General features: G+C 38.1%; 1 long non-coding RNA gene across 1 annotated transcript; it reads right to left on the reverse strand.

The window, feature by feature from the left end:
- Positions 1 to 1404: 1404 nt before the first annotated feature.
- Positions 1405 to 20921, reverse strand: LOC148132582 (uncharacterized). Its single transcript, XR_015748254.1, has 4 exons — positions 20729 to 20921; positions 8031 to 8113; positions 5297 to 5355; positions 1405 to 1671 (listed from the first exon to the last, which is right to left on the reverse strand). It is a non-coding gene; the product is annotated as an uncharacterized LOC148132582 (long non-coding RNA).
- Positions 20922 to 22690: the final 1769 nt, after the last annotated feature.

Consider the following 22690-nt stretch of genomic DNA (forward strand, 5'->3'; position numbering starts at 1 on the left):
ACTGTTTGTCCCTGCCTCAAACAGAAATGTCATTTTTCTTTAAAAGTGAATGATTGACACTTAAGGACAAAAATGCTACAATGCTTTAACTATGAAAAAGTAATTGTTTTCTACTGGCCCTAATAGGAAAAGAAAGAGTTCTGTATAAAAATCATGTTTTGGGGAGTGCATTTTCTTATTTTAAAAAAATTGCAATTGACATTCTGTGAAGAGATTCAATGTTCACTTTAGAAAATCTAATAAATGTATTCGGCTGCTTAAGTTAGATGACGTCATACAGCTTATACTGCAGTACTTGGTTTAGAAGCTTGGTCATTTACCTACAGTACAATCTTTACAGAAATCAGTCCTGCAAACAGGTTCAAGATAGAGTTTTGTATGGATTAACCCATGGTTGAAGCCTAATGGATGTGTTCAAGCATTCAATAGATATAACTATGTCTGTGATAGTCACATTGCATTTCAGATGAGATATATTTGGATTTTGTATACACCTAGCTTCCATCCTGCCTCCACCCATGATTGGAAAAGTTGGCTATTCTTCTAGGTTTTGGATTAGATTCTGTACGCAGGAGGTGGGGTGGGATGGAGGAATGTCCTGTATATGTCTTGCGTTGATTTGGATAGTTTTCATCTTCAAGACTTCTTTGATGATATTTTACCTGTATTTCTTTAGATATTATTTTAATTACACATCATCCAAAATCGTTATAGAGTTAGATGAGTTTATAAATTTAATAATAAACATCGGTATACATAAGTATCTTTTCAGGATGGGAGTACATCCTGAAATGGAAATAATTACTGTTCCTCACAGTCATTTCTTTGTTGTTTTTCAAAATTATGTTATTCTGAATCAGCTAACAAAAATAAAAGGCACAAAAGTCACCCAAAGTATCTTTCCAGAAAGAAATAAAATATTATCTATATTAAGAATTAAAAAATGCTTTTCTTTCTATGGAATAGAATTTTTACCGCTGAAATAGCATATTTTCGCTAACTTGTGAATGAAGAACTGAACATTTAAGTGTTCAATTACTTTTGCTTTCAAATAAAAAAAGGAGAATTGAAAAGGAGAGAGGGAGGGAGAGAGAGAGAGAGAGCATACAGACACTAGTTGATTTGAAGAAAAACTTGAAAATTCACTTAGACAAGCAAGCAATACAGTATTCCTTACTCACTTTGCACTTATGTAACATTGTATGGTGACTGGTCTGAATTTTATATATTTATGTCTGTATGGATTTTATTTTATTAGCATTATTTATCATTCTAACATAGCTTTTCAACTGATACTGTTTAATTCTTGTATTAGCCAATCTAGGCTCAGGTTTCCAAATCAATCAATCAAAAAGTCATATGATTAATGACATTATTCAATAGAACAGGCAAATGCAATACTACTAGTGTGCAAGCTGTTATTTAATTTTTAAAAAATGATCTTCAGAATTGAATAAATGTTTGCAGTTGCCTATCAAACTCCAACAAAAACTGTCAGGAACTAAAACATAGAAAGCTTGAATCCAGTGCATTGGATCTCAAGTTTGCCCTCTCAGTGAGGACCATTCTCCTGTTGGGAAAAGTGATTTTCAGAATTCCCAATTCTTCCTATGGCAACAAGTGCTCCATTCCACTGTTCCAGAGGGCTCCCAGACTTGCTAATCATAAACGCTGCAAAAGGATTGATAGAAAAATAGGCCTACAAAAATCACCCCTCTGCCAGCCAAAATGTCCCACCGGATCAAAACCTGTTTCAGGAAAGACAAGATCTGGATCCGGATCAAAACCTGTTTCAGGAAAGACAAGATCTGGATTGTTTTCTACCAAGCCACTTTGAAAGAGTATCAAGTTTTCATCATAAAAGGGATATCAGTTTAAAATGTTCATTTACTGGTACAATATGTTGTTGGTTGGATATTAAGTAATACACAAGGTGAAATTTGCGTGCATAATTACAGCTTTTTTGTATATTATTACAGCTTCTTCAAATGCTCAAGTGCTGGAGAATAAGGAAGTTGTTTTTAAGATGTATATTTCTCCCGGTCTTGGAACACTGGAGAACTTGAAAGAATCTTGTGTTACCTGTATTGTATAAGTAATAACCTGAAATTTTGCCAACTGCTTGGCTTTTTGAACTTTGGCTACTTCCCTGTCACAAGTACAGCACTTGCACAAACATAAACTCTAAATATATATACTTTATTAATGGTGCAGTTACATTAGCCATAAAGTTTTGTGCTAATTATTTTTGGTTGACTTTGATGTGAATTTTAAATATTACATAATTTGCGGATTAAAGACTGAGACTGGGCTAGAGCTGGCAACTGGGATTTGTTCCCTGAAATTTGATCAGCCACTACATGGTTAGGCTCCAGTAAACTTAAAAGCAGAATCATTTATTTTTTCATTTGAATTTATTTTATTTATCTGCTTTTATTAGTTTTACAAATGACATATCCAACACATCTTCCTCCTACAGTAATTTCCCCACAACAAGAAGCCTGTGAAATGGATTGCGCTAAGATTAGAGTGATGAGCCCAAGGTAATCCAGCTGGCTTTCATGACTAAGGTATATCTCAACACCTATAAATCAATCTTAAATCTTAAAAGTAAAAAACAGTTTAGATTAAATTAAAAGCCAGATTAAATTAAAACCAGTTTGGTCTAGTGTTGGTAGTATATACACTGCTCAAAAAAATAAAGGTAACACTTAAACAACACAATGTAACTCCAATCACACTTCTGTGAAATCAAACTGTCCACTTAGGTATCAACACTGATTGACAATCAATTTCACATACTGTTGTGCAAATGGAATAGACAACAGGTGGAAAGCATAGGCAGTTAGCAAGACATCCCCAATAAAGGAGTGGTTCTGCAGGTGGTGACCACAGACCACTTCAGTTCCCATGCTTTCTGGCTGATGGTTTAGTCACTTGAATGCTGGTGATGCTTTCACTCTAGTGGTAGTATGAGACTGAGTCTACAACCCACACAAGTGGCTCAGGTAGTGCAGCTCATCCAGGATGGCACATCAATGCGAGCTGTGGCAAGAAGGTTTGCTGTGTCTATCAGCGTAGTGTCCAGAGCATGGAGGCGCTACCAGGAGACAGCCCAGTACATCAGGAGATGTGGAGGAGGCTGTAGGAGGGCAACAACCCAGCATCAGGACCGCTACCTCCGCCTTTGTGCAAGAAGGGACAGGAGGAGCCACAAATGTGCATGTGGCTACTCAAACGGTCAGAAACAGACTCTATGAGGGCCCGATGTCCACAGGTGGGGGGTTGTGCTTACAGCCCAACACTGTGCAGGACATTTGGCATTTGCCAGAGAACACCAAGATTGGCAAATTCGCCACTGGTGCCTTGTGCTCTTCACAGATGAAAGCAGGTTCACACTGAGCACATGTGACAGAATGACAGGGTCTGGAGACACCATGGAGAACATTCTGCTGCCTGCAACATCTTCCAGCATGACCGGTTTGGCAGTGGGTCAGTAATGGTGTGGGGTGGGATTTCTTTAGTGGGCCACACAGCCCTCCATATGCTCGCCAGAGGTAGCCTGACTGCCATTAGGCACCGAGATGAGATCCTCAGACCCCTTGTGAGACCATATGCTGGTGCGGTTGGCTCTGGGTTCCTCCTAATGCACGACAATGCTGGACCTCATGTGGCTGGAGTGTGTCAGCAGTTCCTGCAAGACGAAGGCATTGACTGGCTTGCCCGTTCCCCAGACCTGAATCCAATTGAGCACATCTGGGACATCATGTCTCGCTCCATCCAGCAACGCCACATTGCACCACAGACTGTCCAGGAGTTGGGAGATGCTTTAGTCAAGGTGTGGGAGGAGATCCCTCAGGAGACCATCCGCCAACTCATCAGGAGCATGCCCAGGCGTGGAAGGGAGGTCATACAGGCACGTGGAGGTCACACACACTACTGAGCCTCATTTTGACTTGTTTTAAGGACATTACATCAAAGTTGGATCAGCCTGTAATATTTTTTTCCACTTTAATTTTGAGTGTAACTCCAAATCCAGACCTCCATGGGTTGCTAAATTTGATTTCCATTGATAATTTTTGTGTGATTTTGTTGTCAGCACATTAAACTATATAATGAACAAAGTATTTCATTCATTCAGATCTAGGATGTCTTATTTTTGTGTTCCCTTTATTTTTTTGAGCAGTGTATATTGGTAGTTATGTTTTTTTTTTCAGTACTACAATTGTTGAGACTGCTTATAGTTCGTTGTTATGCAATTATAATCGTACTTTATTGCTTAAGAATGATGGAACTGCATATAAGGAAAGAACACCAACTTAAGCAAATACACCCACCCACACCCACACACCCACACACACCCACAAAGTTTGAAAACAACCCAATGAAAAGTGGAAGAAGTACACTAAGAATAAGGTAGAAAAAGAAAACTATTTCACAGATAAAAGAACATTGCTAAGAAATTGTAAGATAGATTTCAGCACAGGATTGCTATCATGGAATACCATCATTTGTATTTCATCTTAAGTGTGATATAAAAGGCGTATAGAATACCTTCCTCATGATGCCTAAGTTTCTCACTTTGCCTCTTTTTCCCCTTGGTCTTGAACAAAAAATTAGAGGGGACTCAAATCGAACTGTTTTGACATTCCAGTTCGTTCTAATATTTCACATTAACAAACTGAAGCTTAGTGTAAGCATTGGGCTTTTCCCCTTCAATATATTTATTCAATATATCTTAGACTCTGCTTTATGTAAGCATTGGGCTTTTTCCCTTCAACCGAAAAGAATGAACTTCTGAAAACCAGGTGTTTCAAAAGGAATCCTTTATTGAAAGGGATTTAAACCCAACACTAAGCAAAACAGAGTCTGAGATATTTCCAGGCATACAGTCATAGATAAAGGAAATTAGAACCCCTCCCCTTATTTAAGTGTGGATTTAGTCAAACAAAGAACCAACATGTTAATTCCCCCCCTCCCCTTCTCTGGGAACGTATCTTAGCAGAGTTCCCAGGAGTGTCTTCCAGAGCTGGAATTTTTATGGTCCCTTCTCATCTTGTTATCTCTTCAAGAGGTGACAAGTTTCTAGACATCTGGGTCCACTCCTCCAGTTGTATATCATATGCAAGTTATACAGAATTTAATATATTCAGGTTACATCAAAAAGGATTACTTGTACCAACTCTTCTTCCATTGAAGAATGGAAGATACACGGATCTGACATCTAGTGAGGAGTGTTACATCTAGTTTTATTTAGTTATTTCCATTTTTGGTCCAGTACAATAAAAATTATTACCTGAGATTTCTGGTTTATAAACACTGTCAAAAGATGATCCAATTTCCTTCTGAGAATTTCTGTAAGGGCAAAGTATCAGATGTCAGAGTGACCCAAAAATTATTTTTTTAAGAAAATTGATACATATCTTGTTTAGATTACCTGAAAGATCCAGTTCTACTTGTTGAACAACTTCCTAACAATCAGTGAACACTTCAGATTTGTTTTCCTGATAGTCATTTACTGGTAGCAATTAAAATAGCCATCAAGAGCTTGTCTTGCTGAGATACTCCCCCACCCCCAGTTCTGAATGACAACTAAAAATTATAAAATACCTTGAGTTTCCCATTCATGTGAAACATCAGGAGCTCTCCATTCTAGATTTTAAAAAATGTAAAGATGACTATGTTCTGGAGAATGAAGTATGGATATCAACGAAGAGAGTTCAGGTAGTCCTTGATTTATGACCATTTGTTTAATGACTGTTTGAAATTACAACAGCATTTTAAAAAGTGACTTATGACCAGTCCTTGCACTTTTAACTTTCACGGCATCCCCACAGTCACATATTAAAATTTGCAACCAGCATGTACAGTATTTACATGGTTGCAACATCCATGTAGCTGCAGCGGCACAGTGGTTAGAATGCAGTACTGCAGGCTACTTCTGCTGACTGCCAGCAATTTGGAAGTTCAATTCTCAAGATTGACTCAGCCTTCCATCCTTCCGAGGTGGGTAAAATGAGAACCCAGATTGTTGGGGGCCATATGCTGACTCTGTAAGCCGCTTAGAGAGGGCTGTAAAATCACTGTGAAACGGTATATAAGTCTAAGTGCTATTTCTATTGCTACCCTCGGTCATGTGATCACCATTTGCAACCTTCCCAGCCAGCTTCTGATAAGCAAATTCAAGGGAGGAAGCCAACTTCACTTAGCGACCCCATAATTCATTTAAGAATTGCAATGATTCATTTAACAACCAAGGCAGAAAAAGGGTTGTTACATTGTATGGGACTCACATAACAAACCACATTGCTTAGCAACAGAAATTCTGGTCCCAATTTTGGTTGTAAGTCAAGGTCTACCTATATTAAGACCTTCTTTAATTGAAGAAGACATATATGATGACTCAAGGACACAAAATACTAACGTGAAGCCTTCCAGGCCTTGAAATCTGCCTGTAACTCCTCTGATCACTCATCATTGGCCATATCAGCCAAGACTTATGGGAGCTGGATTTTTCTATCTGGCGGAACAGAGAATAGTATGCCATGATGTCATTCCACCATGAGTTTTCCCATTTTATAAGGGGCAGCTCATCAAATGGGAAAAAATCGCAGTGCTGGGAAATTAAAATAACTCTGCAAATCCAGCCACCAGAAACGAGACCATGTACTTCAGCTTTCCACCAGACATGCTTCTACACGTTACTTCTCTCTACCAGAGCATAAATGAGATTTAGAAAAGAGATTTGCTCTGTAACATGTAGCTGTTCTTTATCTGTACTCAGAAAGCCTCATGACAGGGATCTCCAGATTCATGGAAGCTTAAATTGAATTTAGAAGAGACTTCAACATCTTTAATTTAAAGTTGGAGAAAAATGGGTGTTCCCACTACTTCTAATAGAACTAGCTACTTCTGAAGAACTAGCTGAGGAACTGTTATGGAGAGAAGAAGATTTTGTAGCATTTTGTAAAGCTGTTACGGAATATGCACATGGAGAAAGAGTAAGGAGGGAATCCTGGAATGAGCACCGCAGTTTCCCAGAAAGGAGGCAGAACATTCCAGAGAGAAACCCAAATTAACAGAGTGTAGTCCCGAGATGGATGGGGCAGGGAGAGGTTCAAGGAAGGCCCACCTAGAATATCTCAGGATATATCTTTTGGGTTAGTAGACTACAGCTTTAGTCTGGTGAGATTCCCTCTACTGAGCCACGGTGGCATAGTGGTTAGAGTGCAGTACTGCAGGCTACTTCTGCTGATTTCCAGCTGCCTGCAATTTGGCAGTTCAAATCTCACCAGGCTCAAGGTTGACTCAACCTTCCATCCTTCTGAGGTCAGTAAAATGAGGACCCAGACTGTTGGGGACAATATGCTGATTCTGTGAACCGCTTAGAGAGGGCTGTAAAGCACTATAAAGCAGTATATAAGTCTAAGTGCTATTGCTATTAGGTGTAAGCAAATAAAGTATTGGACTCCATTGGATTTCACTGTGTCATTTTTGAGTTTGGATTTGACAGATACTGCTGTAAAGAATCACTATGTTCTCATGATATACCACTGTTAATAATGGTTTGTTCAATTCACCTAACTAGCTAGTTACAGCCACCATATGAATCAGAATCTAACCATAAGGGTACATTCACACAACATGCCCAGTTAAATGTGATTAGCTAGCTTGCAGTTCACCATGTCAAGTGAACAGGGGCAGTTTCAGCACCATCATCAAGAGCTATTTCAAAACAAATACTTACATTTTGAGGAAAAGTATCTCTTCAGCTATAACAATTATAGTTAGATAATATCAACTGATCTGTGAAGCTGGCACACATATCAGTAATCCAAGCCATTGCTTAATAAACAAACACAAGACAGGGACACAAGCAGAAAAAACATTGTTTATACAGTATTGCAACAGATTAACTTCAAGATTGTGTTTTTAGCAATTCAATTAATTTTTCAATATAGCCCCAGTTTTTTTTTATAAAAGGACCTTTGACTCTTCCAATGTTATTAAACGCAAGAATGTTGGTGTACCTGGAACCCTGGTTTTTATGCCAAAATTGTTTTGTGCAACTTCAATTAAATTTCCCAACTACAGGTGAAATATTTTGAAGCACCTAGAAAATAAAAGTGGATAATATGTTAGTCTCCCATGAGTAATCATGCCTCCACACTTATTTGTAGCATTTGTGTATTTGAATTACATATTTTGAACCGGAGCTGGAATTTTTAATTTTGTTCTTGTCTGAATGATAGACAAGATGCAACAAACTGCTTTTTGGAGTGGCTATGATTGCTTGATTTCAATGTCTAAATAAGCTAGTTCACAGCTGCTGAAAAAAGCTAATGCAATCCTAGGCTGCATCAACAGAGGGATAGTATCAGGATCATGTGAAGTGTTAGTACAGGTAGTCCTTGACTTACAAAGTTCATTTAATAACGGTTCAAAGTTACAAATGCACTGAAAAAAATGACTCATTACTGTTTTTCACACTTACAGCCATTGCAACATCCCCATAGTCACATGACCAAAATTTAGATGCTTAGCAACTGCCTCTTTGATGACAGTTGCAGTATCTTGGGGTCAAGTGGTCACCTTTTGTGACCTTCTGAGAAGCAAAGTCAGTGGGGAAACCAGATTCACTCAACAACCGTGTTACTAACTTTACAACTGCAGTGATTCACTTAACAACTGTGGCAAGAAAGGTCCTAAAATTGTGGCGGGGGACACTCACTTAACAACTGTCTAACTGTCTAACTTAGCAACAGAAACGTTGAGCTCAATTGTGGTCATAAGTGGAGGACTACCCGTACTGCTTTAGACTGCACTGGTGAGACCACACTTGGAATACTGCATCTAGTTTTTGGTCATCATGACATAAAAAAGATGTTGAGAAAAAGTCCAGAGTAGAACAGCAGAGAGGATTAGAAGACTTGAGGCTAAACCATGTGATGAACAGCTATGGATATGTCTACTCTGACAAGATATGTCTAGAAAGTAATCTGGTAAAAATTAATCAATGTTGAAATATCTGTCAAATGTGATGTGTGTATGTATGTGTGTGCATGTGCGTGTGTGTGTGTGTGTGCGTGAAAGCACACACACCTCATTCTCTCCTGTGCCTCTCTGTAGGGCACAAACATTTATTTGATCTTTGGACTTCAGGAAATCAAAGGGTAGTGGTAGTTACACAATCTTTGCTTAAGTCTTTCCCTGGACATGTTTCTCCTGTATGTTGTAGAGCAGGCTGTGTAATTTAATGTGGCTTGTGGTTTAAAGTACAGTGTTACCAAAATCTCTTGTTAAAAGTACACCACAGATTCAATGACCAGCCTATCAGAAAATGTAAATGCATTCTAGCAATAAAATATAGCTGCATTGAGACTATTCTTTTCCAGATTTTATTTGTGCCTCCCTTTTTTGCATTGGGAATAGACGGGTTTGAACTAGCAGTTTCACTTGAAGTGAAGATCCATGGGAAATGAGCTGTGCACATAATAGAAGAAATGTGGAAAGTGATGGGCTGAATCCAAATATTGTATTAAGCCATAGTTGGTTGTAACATGATTAACTAAATTCTGAAACAAACAATTTGAATATGTCTTCCAATCATGTGACGCTTAGTATCCACATAGATAGATTGTTCACCAGGATGATTTACCCCCTACCTGGCCCACTCAATCGTACAATATTGGATCAATTACTGCCGAAATCAAGTCATCTTTGGTGTTAGTCATTCTCTTCTTCTCTCCTTCCATCTTTTCCAGTATTATAGACTTCTCAAGGAATCTGGGTCTTCACATAAACAATATCCAGTCACAGATCTGAGGCTATGTTCTGATTGTCACAGGAGAAAATAATTATCTTTACATCATTGTGTTCATTTTTCATAGAAATATTATTCTGCTATTTATAATAAGGGACGCAAAAAGAAGGAGCATATTATGATTGGGCACACAGTCAGACAGCTGTTTAGAGTGGATTTGGCTTTTTTTTTTAGTTTTAAAATAGACTTTATTTACAAAAGATTAAAACACAAACAAACATACAAATATGTAAGAATAAAAAAAATATAACTAGAACAATAAACGTATTTCTATTACATTTGATATTAAGATTGATAGCTCATAGTAAACAGTAGTAAGTAATCATTGGCAAGTATTCCTTATCCCTTATCAATTACATATTAGTTAATAAATAATATATTATTCTGCTATTACTATTGGATTATAACTGTATTGGTTAATCCAGGGGTCCCCAACCACCGGTCCGCGGACGGTACCAGTCCGCGGAACAAGTCCTACCGGGCCGCTGGTTGCTGGGCGCCGCCATCTTTTTGATGAAAAGTGCTTCCGGTGAGCTTTTCCGGTAGAAAGCCATTTCTACCTGGAAAAGCTCACCAAGCGCTAGCGCCCGCCATCTTTTTGATGAAAAAGTGCTTCGGTGAGGTCACCGGAAGCACTTTTTCATCAAAAAGATGGCGGCGCCCAGCGATGCCGTACCGGGCCGCGGTGCCCAGCTGATGCCGGTACCGGGCCGCGGCATAAAAAAGGTTGGGGATCACTGGGTTAATCGAATGGAGCCTTCATAATATTTATCTAATAGACAAGAAGCTTGAAATTGTTATTATTATACATTCAATATATACAACTATAGTATGTGTCCAATATATACAACTATAGTATGGTTCATTTATCCTGTATACCTTTTTTCTTGCGCTCTACTTAGCTGTACCAGTTATCCCAAACCAGATAATACTCTGACTCTTCCTTCCCATTTAATTTGAGTGTGAGCCTCTCCATTTCAGCGCATTTGTAGCTTTTTTGAATAATAATGTGTACAGGTGGTACATCGGGCCTTTTCCAATATTGTGCTAAAGAAATTCGTGCCGCTGTTAATAAGTGGATGATCAGATATCTCACTTTGGAAGGATAGTCCCCTTTAATCATTCCCAGGAGGTACAGTTCCAGTTTCCACTCCAGTCCACATTTGATAATTTCTTCTATCCATATTCTTATCCTTGTCCAATATTTTTTAATCTCAGGGCATGTCCACCAAAGATGGAAATAAGTACCAAGTTCCTCTTTGCATTTCCAACCACTTGGATTTGCTGTTGGATATATTTTAGCTAATCTAGAAGATGCCAGATGCCATCTATATATCATTTTATATAAATTTTCCTTATATGGTATTGATTTTGTAAATGCAAGATTTTTTTGCCAAATTTCCTCCCAATCATCCAAATCTATATTATAACTGAAATTTTTTGCCCAAGCTAACATTGGTCCTTTCACAATTTCCTCAGCTAATTCATACTCTAGTAAAAAATTATACAATTTGGATATCATAGTTTTCTCTGGGCCCAGGAGTATTTTATCTAATTGAGTATGTTTCAAATCCGTGTTCTTTTGCACCCCTAGTATGTCTCATTTTTATTTGAAAGTAGGGCCAGTTATCAATAAATATTCCTTGGGTTTTTAGCTCCTGAATCAATTTAAGTGATCCCTCATTATCTAGTATTTGGTGGTATTTAAGCTTTTTGCTAATGTCCATCATGTTAGGATGGAAGATCGCCTCCATTGTTGAAAGCCACCTCAGGATTTTAGTATAATGGTTTCTTCTAATATCTATCCAGATTTTAATCAAGGATTTACGTAAAGTGTGTCTGGAGAAATATGAATGACTTTTATTATTTGGGTTCCACAAAAATACGTGCCATCCTATTTGCAAATCATGGCCCTCGAGTGTTAAAATTCTTTTGTTTTCCAATTTAATCCAGTCTTTTATCCACACTAGTGCCGTTGCTTTGTAATAGGTCTCCCAAGCAGGGAGACCAAGGCCACCTCTGCTTTTATTGTCTTGTAAATAGATTTTTTTTATTCTCATTTTTTTTCCTGCCCAAATGAATTTCATTACGATCTTGTCCACTTCTTTAAAAAAAAATTGTCCAATAGTATCAGAATTGTTTGAAATAAATACAAGATTTTGGGTAGGACATTCATCTTAATCGTTGCTATTGTACCTAATAATGAAATTTGCATTTTGTTCCACTTTTCCAAATCTTTTTCAATTTGTTGTAATAATTTGGTATAATTGTCCTCCTGCAGGGATAATGTTCTAGGTCTTAGCCAAATGCCTAGATATTTAATCTTATTCACAATTTGTAATCCCATCGTTTCCTCTAGTTTTTTTTTTTTGCTTACCATTTGTTAGGTTTTTAACTAACATTTTGGTCTTTTCCCTATTAATTTTTAATCCTGCCAATTTACCAAATTTGTCTATTTCATTTAATAATACTGGTCCCGAATCTATTGGTTCTTCTATGACAAATACCATGTCATCCGCAAATGCTTGTAATTTGTACTCTTGACTTTTAATTTTTGTTCCCTTAATTTCTTTGTTCAATCTAATTCTGTCCAATAATGTTTCTAGGATTGTTATGAAGAGCAGAGGTGACAACGGGCATCCCTGCCTGACACCCTTCTTTATCTCAAATGGTTTGGTAGCTTCTCCATTTATCAGTATGTTTGCCTTTTGTGTGGCATAAATTGAATTTAGCATATTTGCAAAATTACCACCAAATTTCATCAAGTTAATCTGGTGTTTCATGAAATCCCAGTTGAGGTTATCAAAGGCCTTTTGTGCATCCAGGAAGACAAGGGCCACTTGATTTCCTGGACGCAGTTCATAAAATTCCAGTATATCTATTATCATTCTCATATTATACCTAATCTGTCTCGTGTGAAGGAATACATTTTAGTCAGGGTGAATTTTGCCATTGAGCACTTTCTTTAGTCTTTCTGCCATTATAGTCATGAAAATTTTATAGTCTGAGTTTAGAAGAGATATTGATCTACAGTTCTTTATTTGATTGGCATCTGCACCCTCTTTGGGGATTAGTGTTATATACGCTTCCTTCCATGATTCTGGAATTTTAGCTTTCAGTAATACCTCATTGCAGATCTCAAGCAACACATTCTCTAATACCTCTCCTATCTCTTTATATAACTCACTTGGAAAACCAACTGAGCCTGAGGCTTTATTGTTCTTTTGTTTTTTGATCGCCTCTTTTAGTTCACTCAAGGTTATTTCTTTATTAAGTAACTCCTTTTAATCCTCTGATAGTGGATGTATAGCTCCTTCTTTCAAATATTCTTCTATTTTGTTTAAATCTACTTTATCTTGTTTATATAAATTCTCAAAATACTCTCTTACAATTATCTTCTTTTTTTCCAATTCAGTCTCTATTACTCCATTTTTGTTCACTAATTGGTATGTTGTTCTTTTCTGATTTTCTTTTTTAAATTTATACGCTAGCCATCTACCAGGTTTATTTGCGTGTTCAAAATAATTTTGTTTTGTATATTGTAGCTTCTTAATTAATTCTTCCTGGTCTATTTCATTTTATGCTTTGCTAGCGCCAGCTCATTTCTAATTTGCTCATCTCCCGGAGTTTCCATTTGTCTGTTCTCCAAAGCTTCTATTTTTTTTTATTAGGGTATTTTGTTTTTTCCATCTTTTTTATTTCTATTTGCTATATATGCTATAGATATTCCCCTTAAATATGCCTTTGTTGTGTCCCAGAGATTCTGCAATGAGGTATCCTGTTTTTTATTCAATTAAAAAAAAACCAATTAATTCTTCCCTAATTTTTTGGGTGTAACTTTTTTTTTTCAATAGTTGTGAATTAAGTGTCCATCTACTTTTCTTATGGATTCGGTCCTTCCAATCTATCTGCAGCGGGTTGTGGTCTGCCCAGGTGTTAGTTAAAATCTTTATTTCCTGGATCTCCTTAAATAAGTCACTGTTTACCCATGCCATATCCAATCTAGACCATGATTTATGCGGACTGGAGTAGAAAGTGAAATGAGTCACCCCTGGGTTTAGCTTCCTCCAAGCACCCACTAATTCTAGTTCTTCGGCCATCTCAAAAAAACTTTTAGGCAATATATTCCGTTTTTTTTTAATGCTTTTGTTCACATGCATAATCTTGATTGTTATTTGCAATTGCATTGTAGTCTCCAAATATACAAATTCTTTGGTTGCCAATTTCTATCAATTTCTCATATAAAGTTTTATAAAATTCATTCTGATTTTTATTAGGGGCATATATCCCCACTAACAGCATGTTTTTATTTTGTAGGACCACCTCTACCATTAATATTCTCCCCATTGTATCGTTATAAATCAATTTTGATATTATTTCCTGTTTAATATATAGTACCACTCCTCTTTTTTTCCTCTGCTAATGTTGTGTACATTTTCTCCAATCTTTTATTTTGTAGATAGCTCTGATCCTGTTTTTTGATATGAACCTCTTGAAGGCATATTATATCGGCTCTCTGCTTCTCTAATTTGAAAAATATTCTCTTCCTCTTAGGTAGGTCATTTCTTGGGCTCATCTCTACTACTCAGTTCCTCTTCTATTCCATCTATTTGTTCAAAGAAGTCTTGTGCCTTTGTTAAACTGTCTATTTTCACTCTCTTTTCCTTCCATGTTGCCAAGATACCTTCTGGAGTGATCCATCTAAAGGAAATGCTTTTTTTATTAAGATAATTAGTGAGGAATCGGTAATCTTTCCTCTGCCCCCGGACTCTTCTTGGCACCTGCTTCAGCACAATTACTTCTCTACCTTTATATGTTATTGTTTCTTCTCTTGAGATCCTGTAGATTATATCCTTAACTCGCCTCCTAGCAAACCTGATATGAACTTCCCGGGGGAGTCTGTGCCTCCTTGTGTAACTTGTGTGAACTCTATACATGTTATCCAATTCGTTTACTATCTCATTTTTATCTCTTTGTAAGAGTTCTGCTAGTATTTCGGCCATTGTCAATACTAGGTTTTCTTCTCTATCTTCCTCCACATTCTGAAATCTAAGGTAATAGGAGGCTCTGTCCATATCAAGGTGGATTAAAGTCTCTTCCGTCTCTTTGTTCTGGTCTGTAATTTTTTGATCTATACGTTCTAGTTTCTTCTCTGTTTGGTTGGCTTGTTCTTCAATTATTCTAATCTTTTCTTCATTTATCTTGATGGATTCCTGAATCTGGCCTATTTTCCCATCCAAGTTCCTGATTTCAATTTTCATTTCCCCTATTTCATCTTTCAATCCTGTTTTCATTGTTTCTCTATCGGCCCTACTTTCAGTGTGTTTTTTTGACATTGACTCCTGGAGTGCCAACATCATTCCTTTAACTGCCAACAGGGTAGCTTGAACCGATTGAAAGCCAGTTGAAGTATTTGATTTCTCCGGGGCCAACATCCCTTTGATCATTCGTTGTGTCACTGGTGCAGGGCTAGGTAATGCTACTGATAGTACAGATTTTCTCCCAGTCTTTGTGATGGTAGTGGTACTGCTCATCATACCTTTAATAATTCTATACTGTTCATCCACTATTCTAGTTATATTATCCCAGATCGTGTTACCAACTACCATCAACTTTATCAATATTTTATGCTTTTGATTTCCCTTATTAATAAATCTGAAATTCTTATTATTGAATGGTTAAGTTAATTTCCAGTCCCCGTTTGTTTTAAAGCTTATTGCCAGTTAATTAACTATGTACTCAAACATTCAAAACCTTATCAATCATTATTAAACTAACTTCTCAGTTAGGAATAAATTAAGGACTTAATAAATCTTAATAACTGTATTCTAATGTCGGATCTCAGATAGTCCAGTGATTAGTCTCGTTAATCAACTAAATAAATATCCCACAGTGTTATAACCCAATATAAATATTTGAATTAGTTATAATATTTTGTCTATTGCTTTTCTAAATAAAGTATAAAATTCAAAATGTAAATTAACACTTCTTAACTCTTAAATAGACCACAATATCCAACCAAGAGAGGGGAAAAGAAAGAGAAAGAAAGAAAGAACAATTGTTTATGTTGTCATTGTACTAATCAATGTACTAAATTCATTAATCTACAATAAATCAGCTATATATAAGAAAGGAAAAGGGAAGGGGGGAATATCCGAAACAGAGAAATTACAAAGAAATTAAATTATAAGGTTAATAAATATCACTTTCCATATTCTATATAGAATAACCAATCAGTATTAGTCTCTTATTATTATTTAAGTATATATAGATATATTAAGTATATAACATAGATATATATAGAATAAAACTATCCAAGCCCAGTAAATTCAAAGCTTGCCCGATCTCAGCTTGGTATCTCCTCGCTGCTTCCTTTCCTTGCTGGTTCATCGCGTCTTCGGGTCTGCCCGAGCCCTCTTTCACCTTGGACTTCGGGCTCTCTTCCTCACTGCCTCGGGATCGCAACTCCTGATTGGACTGAAGTGAGTCTCTCCTCACTTCAGTGATCCCTCCAGGATCCAACCACACCATGAACAGCTATCCAAAGGGAAAAAAAAAAAAACGATGCAGGGGAGCAGGACAGAGTTCCCCTGCACCGCCACAATGTGACGTCACCGGAAGCCCCTGGATTTGGCATTTTTGATCCACCTATCGAGTCCTTCCCAAAGGCCTGGAATAAGCAGATGTTAAAAGTATCATCACAGGATGTAAGCGGTTTCAAGCAAAACTGCCTTTTGCAATTGATCGATGATTATTTTGTCAGTGCCAAAGGAGTTCAAGCGGCGCTCCAGATTTTTTAGGATTGCATCCCAAGTACCTATCAGATTAGTACCATCTATGTTTCCTTTTACCATACTTATTCCTCTTCTACTTGCAGGTCTTTATATTCTGTGATTTTCTCTACCGTAGTTCTTACACACAGCATCTATATATCCAGTTTTTAAAAAGATCCTAAAGAATCACCACTTATTTTTTAAAAGGGAGAGAACTCTACATAAATATAGGGCTCATCCTTACTTCCCAATCACTATAACGTGATGGTGTTTTTGAAGAAGCATGTCCCAATGACATTGCATCTGTCTCTGGAATGGGACCATTCAACAGTTTGATTCATTTAAAATATTTAAAAATTATTTAAATGTTTGTCATTCACATTTCATTTTGTTCCCTCTTTTATATCCTTTCTTTAATTATTCTATTCCACCATTTCTTCAATATTAGGGTAACTTTTGTCCCATGGCGAATTGGCCATGGCAAGTTGGCACCGAGTTGGCCATGGCAAGTTGGTCATGCGAGTTGGCTGTGCATCCCCAGCCTGCTATGACAGTAGCTTGATATCATCTTCACTAGTTCTGCTATTGAAGTAATGCTTTTCTTCTGCTGCTGACACAGGTTTTACTATACAAGCACTCTGCAATATGCAGTGACAGGTCTAGTGATGAACTGGTTAAGAAGAAGGAATTGGCCAGCTCTCACTGACTATTCTGTGCAGTGCTTTCTATGACAATCTGGATGAGGGCTGTGAGAGAGAGCAGGCATCTGGCTTGCACACAGTAGATCTGCCAGCAAGGAAATTTCCTTCCTCTACCATATTCCTATACCAAAAAACAAACAAGCAAACATTCATCTCACCAGCTGACGGATTGCTTACGCACATGAGAGGAGTGAGGTAAAACAGTAGGGAGCTTTGTTCTTCTCTGTGCAAGCTCCACTGAGAAGTCACAGATTTCTTTATGCTTTGTGTTATTTTTCTGCCTTAGGACTATTGATCTCCTAAACGATCAATAGTCCAATAGTAATATCAACAATAAAAAAAATCTGGCTGAGCAGCTGCTGGTGCATATGAGGGAAATGGGATCAATGAAGTGAGAAAGGACTGTTGATCTGTAAGGCAATTTTTTCTTGTGAGACAGCTGAGTGAAGTTTAGCAAGATAAAAGATAACACAAACTAATAGACAGTAAGGAATAAGAAAGGAAAAGAAAAAAGGAAAAGCACAAAAAGAGGAAAAAATGAAGAAAAAGAAAAGAAATGTAAAAAAAAGTGGCTTCTGATATTCTTCTCAGCAGTTCAAATATATTTTGACCTCCCTTTCTAAAGTTCATCATATTGTTCTTCTTTCTATAATCTGATCTTGTCTAATCATCAAAAGCATAATTCACAACTTCTCCTTTTTATTACTAAGTAAAAAGTCCATAAGAGGTTTCCAGTCATCAATCAATGTAGGAAACGTAGGAAAGCAACACTCCAATTGCAAATAAACAAATAAATAATACAGGATACTGGCAAATTCTAGGAGAAGTAGACCATACAACCAGCTTACAATTGTTCAAAAAAATATTCCAAGATCCTTCTTCACTCATAATTTATAATATCAGTAAAAGGACTGTCCACCCAAATTTGATACCGTATTCATATGTTGTTGGCTTGATCTTGCTGTTTTCTGAACTAGAAGCCAGCAGTAAAATACAGAGGGAACAAAAAGGCTCATGAAAACACATCGTTATTCCATTACTGCCATAGGAAAAGCTAAGTTTCCCAGATTTTAATTTCAGTCTTCCTCTCCCTATATGAATTTTCATAGACAATTAATGTCCTTGGAGATGAGCAGTATAAGAAACATACTTTATATTTGCTCATCTCCAAGGACATTAATTGCATACATGGATCTGTCAACTTGGATAAAGAATATCTTTGAACCAGTGGTTGGATTCAAAAAATTTTACTATCGGTTCTGTGGACATGGCTTGGTAGGTGTGGTGTGGCTTGGCGGGTGTGGCTTGGCAGGTGTGGCAGGGGAAGGATACTGTAAAATCTTCATTCTCTCCCCACACCTGGGGAAGGGTTACTGCAAAATCCCCCTTCCCTTCCCACCCCACTAACCTGTTTTCCAGCTCAGTTCTCCTCTGCAGGGCAACAAATGAAGACCCAACCAATCAGATGGGACTCAGGAGGCAGAGAATAGATGGGGGGCGGGACCAGTCAGAGGTGGTATTTGCCGGTTCTCAGAACTACTCAAAATTTCTGCTACCGGTTCTGAACCTGCTGAATACCACCTCTGCTTTGAAGTTCAAGTGAAAAGATCACTGGCTCCTTCCTTCTTGAGAGAAACTCATTCAAGAGGTGATTAGTTTACTATTTCCTGCTATATTTGAACATAAGGACAGACATATGTATAGTTTGTTCAGAATTCAACAAAACCACCAATTTGGTGGTGCCCTATTTGACCAGCCGCAGAACCCAGATGACTTTCAGCCAATTGGGACTTACTTGCCTCCTTTTGATATGTGTCTAAACACATATCCCAGTATCCTCTTGCCCAAAAGAGAACAGAATAAATTGCTAGCGTTTTGCCATATTTCTCTGCTTGTCAGGGTAGCAAATCTCACTTGCCTATCAAAACTGATATTGCTGGCACAATGGCAGATTTAACTTTAATGCAAGATCACTGATAAAATTGTACGCCAGGAACTATATGATAAGCAGAGTCAACAATATATTTCAGTGAGTGTAAACACAGCCCTTCAAGCACATAGGAAAGTGATATGTTTTAAAGAAGAGATTGGATAACCATTTGTCTGAAATAGCGTAGGGTTTCTTGCCTAAGCAGGGGGTTTGGACTCAGTGGTGGGATTCAAATTTTTTTACTATTGGTTCTGTGGGCGTGGCTTGATGGGCGTAGCGTGGCTTGGTAGCGTGGCTAGGTGGCAGAGGAAAGATACTGTAAAATCTTCATTCCCTCCCCACTCCTGGGGAAAGGTTACTGCAAAATCTCCATTCCCTCTCCATCCCACTAACCTGCTTTCCAGCTCTGTTCTCCTCTGCAAGGCAACAAAAGAAGATCCAGCCAATCGGCTGGGACTCGGGAGGCAGAGAATAGATGGGGGCGGGGCCAGTCAGAGGTGGTGTTCGCTGGTTCTCCAAACTACTCAAAATTCCGCTACCAGTTTTCCAGAAATGGTGAGAACCTACTGAATACCACCTCTGTCTGGTTGGACTAGAAGACTTCCAAGGTCTCTTCCAACTCTGTTATTCTATTCTATTCCATTATGTTGCCATTCTGAGCATATCAATAGAAGAAAATATTTGTAGCTCAGGACTGAGCTATGGGGTCCCGGGTGCCCTCTGACTTTGATTCTTTTCTTGCAGACATTTCATTACCCAACTAGGTAACATCATTAGTGTATCACTGATAATGTTATCCAGTTGAGTAATGGGACATTCTGAACATATCCCTGGCATAGCGATACATTGAAATTTCTCACAAGTAGAAGCTCCCAGTTACGATATCATACAAACAATGGAGCAACTTTTTCATTGCCATTATTCTGACTTTGTGGGAGACCTAACAGGTTCAATGCACTTGGGTGACACTGCCTTATTTATTTATTATTTATTAGTTAATCAATCAAATTTATACACCTCACTGCCAAATGATTGTGGGCAATTTACAAGTAAAAAAAGGCTTACAAATTATCCTAGAGGATCCTGATGAATGAAAAAGGAGGCTTAAAGTATTTTTAACAGTACATTGGACAATTCAAAATGCTAGACTGAGATCATTGCTAGTTGATGGTTTCAGTGAATTTACCAACTTAGAAACTGTTTCCTCAGAATAAAGTCCAATTGCATTCAATGGAGCTTGTTTCCAAGTAGATGTGGGTAGGATTGTAGTTTCAGAGGATAGAATAAATTGTGGTGTCTTCATTTTGTTTCTTGAAACTGCTGCTTTCCACTTAAAAAAATGCTCAAAGAAAAATGCAACAGATCAAAGATCTTCCCTGAAATCAATATATTCCAAACAATAAAAGTACAATGGAACCGATCAGCATTACTTGAAACATACAACTGTGGTAGAAGTGATAAATCTTAAAGACCATAAAGCAATAAAAACACTTCGTCATACCAATCAATTCCAGCTTGTCCTTCAAGATCTGGGCAGATTTCAAAATCTTGGCGCAGCACCAGAAAGATATAATGTGAGGTACTGTTGGAAGAAATGTCCTTCAGGGTTCAATTCCAAGTGGGGAAAAAGACATTGGAAACATGGAGGCTGTCTGGAAAGATGGTTTAATGGTGGACAGGATCACATGCCTTGGAGCTCCTGAGCGAAAAAGGGAAGAGATGCTGAGAGTCCCTTGGTTTTATGCCCTCTGTGGGAATTTGAATTTGAGCTTGTATTCTGATTGGTTGTCAGACTCCCATGGGGCCATGCAGGGACTCTGTAGGCTGTCCTGAGTCCCAGGCTTGGTTCAGCCTTGCTGGATGATGATGTAATGAAAGGGCTTTGGGTAACTCCTATTGTGGCTCTACCTGGAGGTAGAGATCTTTGTTATATAGAATAGACTGGCCCAGGCCTTAATGGTCCATTGACAAAGGTGGGGGGGCTGAGTTTCTGAGTTTCTACTTCTCTTTTAGGGGAAATATTCGGCCTTTTTAGCATATCCTAAAGTATTTCATTTTCCTAGGAGAGGGGTGGGTGCTAATTTCCTACAGTACAAGCATAATTTGCCTGGAAAAGGAACCTCACCGATGCAGAGCCTTACTGAAAATGCTTCTTTGTATTCAGCCTGCTTAGTTTCTGAAATGGAGGAAATTGGGGCGGGGCGATGATGATGATGGCGATGGTGTATTTGAAAGATAAGGGGGAGGGTCTCAAGACGCACCACATGGGGTGGGGGAAAGCAATCAGCAGGCACATTTGTAATGGATATGGGCGCTTCCACTAAACAGTAACCATTTTCTATTTATTTGTTAATTAACAAAAACCATAGTCCATCTACCCAGTTATAAACTGATCCATTTCTCCCTGCAGTCCCTTTTATCACCCCTTTAATCAGAGGTGGTATTCAGCAGGTTCTGACCAGTTCTGGAGAAAAGTTCTGAACTACCAGTTCTGAACTGGTAGTGGGAATTTTGAGTAGTTCGGAGAACCGGCAAATGCCACCTCTGACTGGAGATTTTACAGTATCCTTCCCCTGCCACGCCCACCAAGCCACGTCCACAGAACCGGTAGTAAAAAAAATTGAATCCCACCACTGCCTTTAATGCATTTTTCTTATAAGAAGAAGAAAAAAAGTGATACATACAACCTGGTCCTTTGGCTTTACAGTGCGTTTTTTTCTTACAGTGCGGGTTTTTTTTTTCTGACTGACCAATGGCAGGCTGGCTGGGGAATTCTGGGAGTTAAAGTCCACGCAGCTTCTCAACCTTTCCAAGGTTGAGAAACAGTCCTTCTTTTTAATTAAAAGAACACCAAACAAAGTGGGGCAGAAATGCTGCCCAGAATACATATAAAATGGGCATTAAAACTTAATATTGAAATTTGAACTCATGACAGACTTAAGAAAAATCCTCAAAAAAAACCCCTCAAAACATCCACGCCTCTCCTATGACGTGACCACATTTCTGGCACTTTGCAACTGGCTTGCATTTACAGCTGGTTACAGTATGCAAGGGTCACGTGATTATGATTTGTCATGTTTCCTACCGAAAACATTTTTTTTTTGGATATGCTGGATTTCTTTATGACTGTGGTGGCTCACTTAACAACCATCGTAAAGATTATTATAGAACCAGGTCCAGTGATATGGTATCTCATCTTGGGACTGCAGTGACCTAGGAACAAAATTCCAGGCTCCATTGTGGTCAGAAGTCAAGGACTATCTGTATGATGCCTTTTGCTGCTTTCCAGCCTTCAGTTAATCTGGAAGCCCTTACAAAGTATTCAGAGCAGACATTACTCTAGCACAGGGGTGTCAAACTCAAGGCCCGGGGGCCAGATCCAGCCCACTTAGATCTGGCCCATGGGGCCACCCTGGAAAAAGTGAAGGACTGGCCCGCAGTGCTTCTGCCAGCTAAAATGGAG

The sequence above is a fragment of the Notechis scutatus genome, chromosome 2, assembly GCF_049901735.1.
Source record: "Notechis scutatus isolate UNSWTSFEM ecotype Mainland chromosome 2, rNotScu1.2, whole genome shotgun sequence".
In the NCBI taxonomy this organism is placed as follows: Eukaryota; Metazoa; Chordata; class Lepidosauria; order Squamata; family Elapidae; genus Notechis; species Notechis scutatus.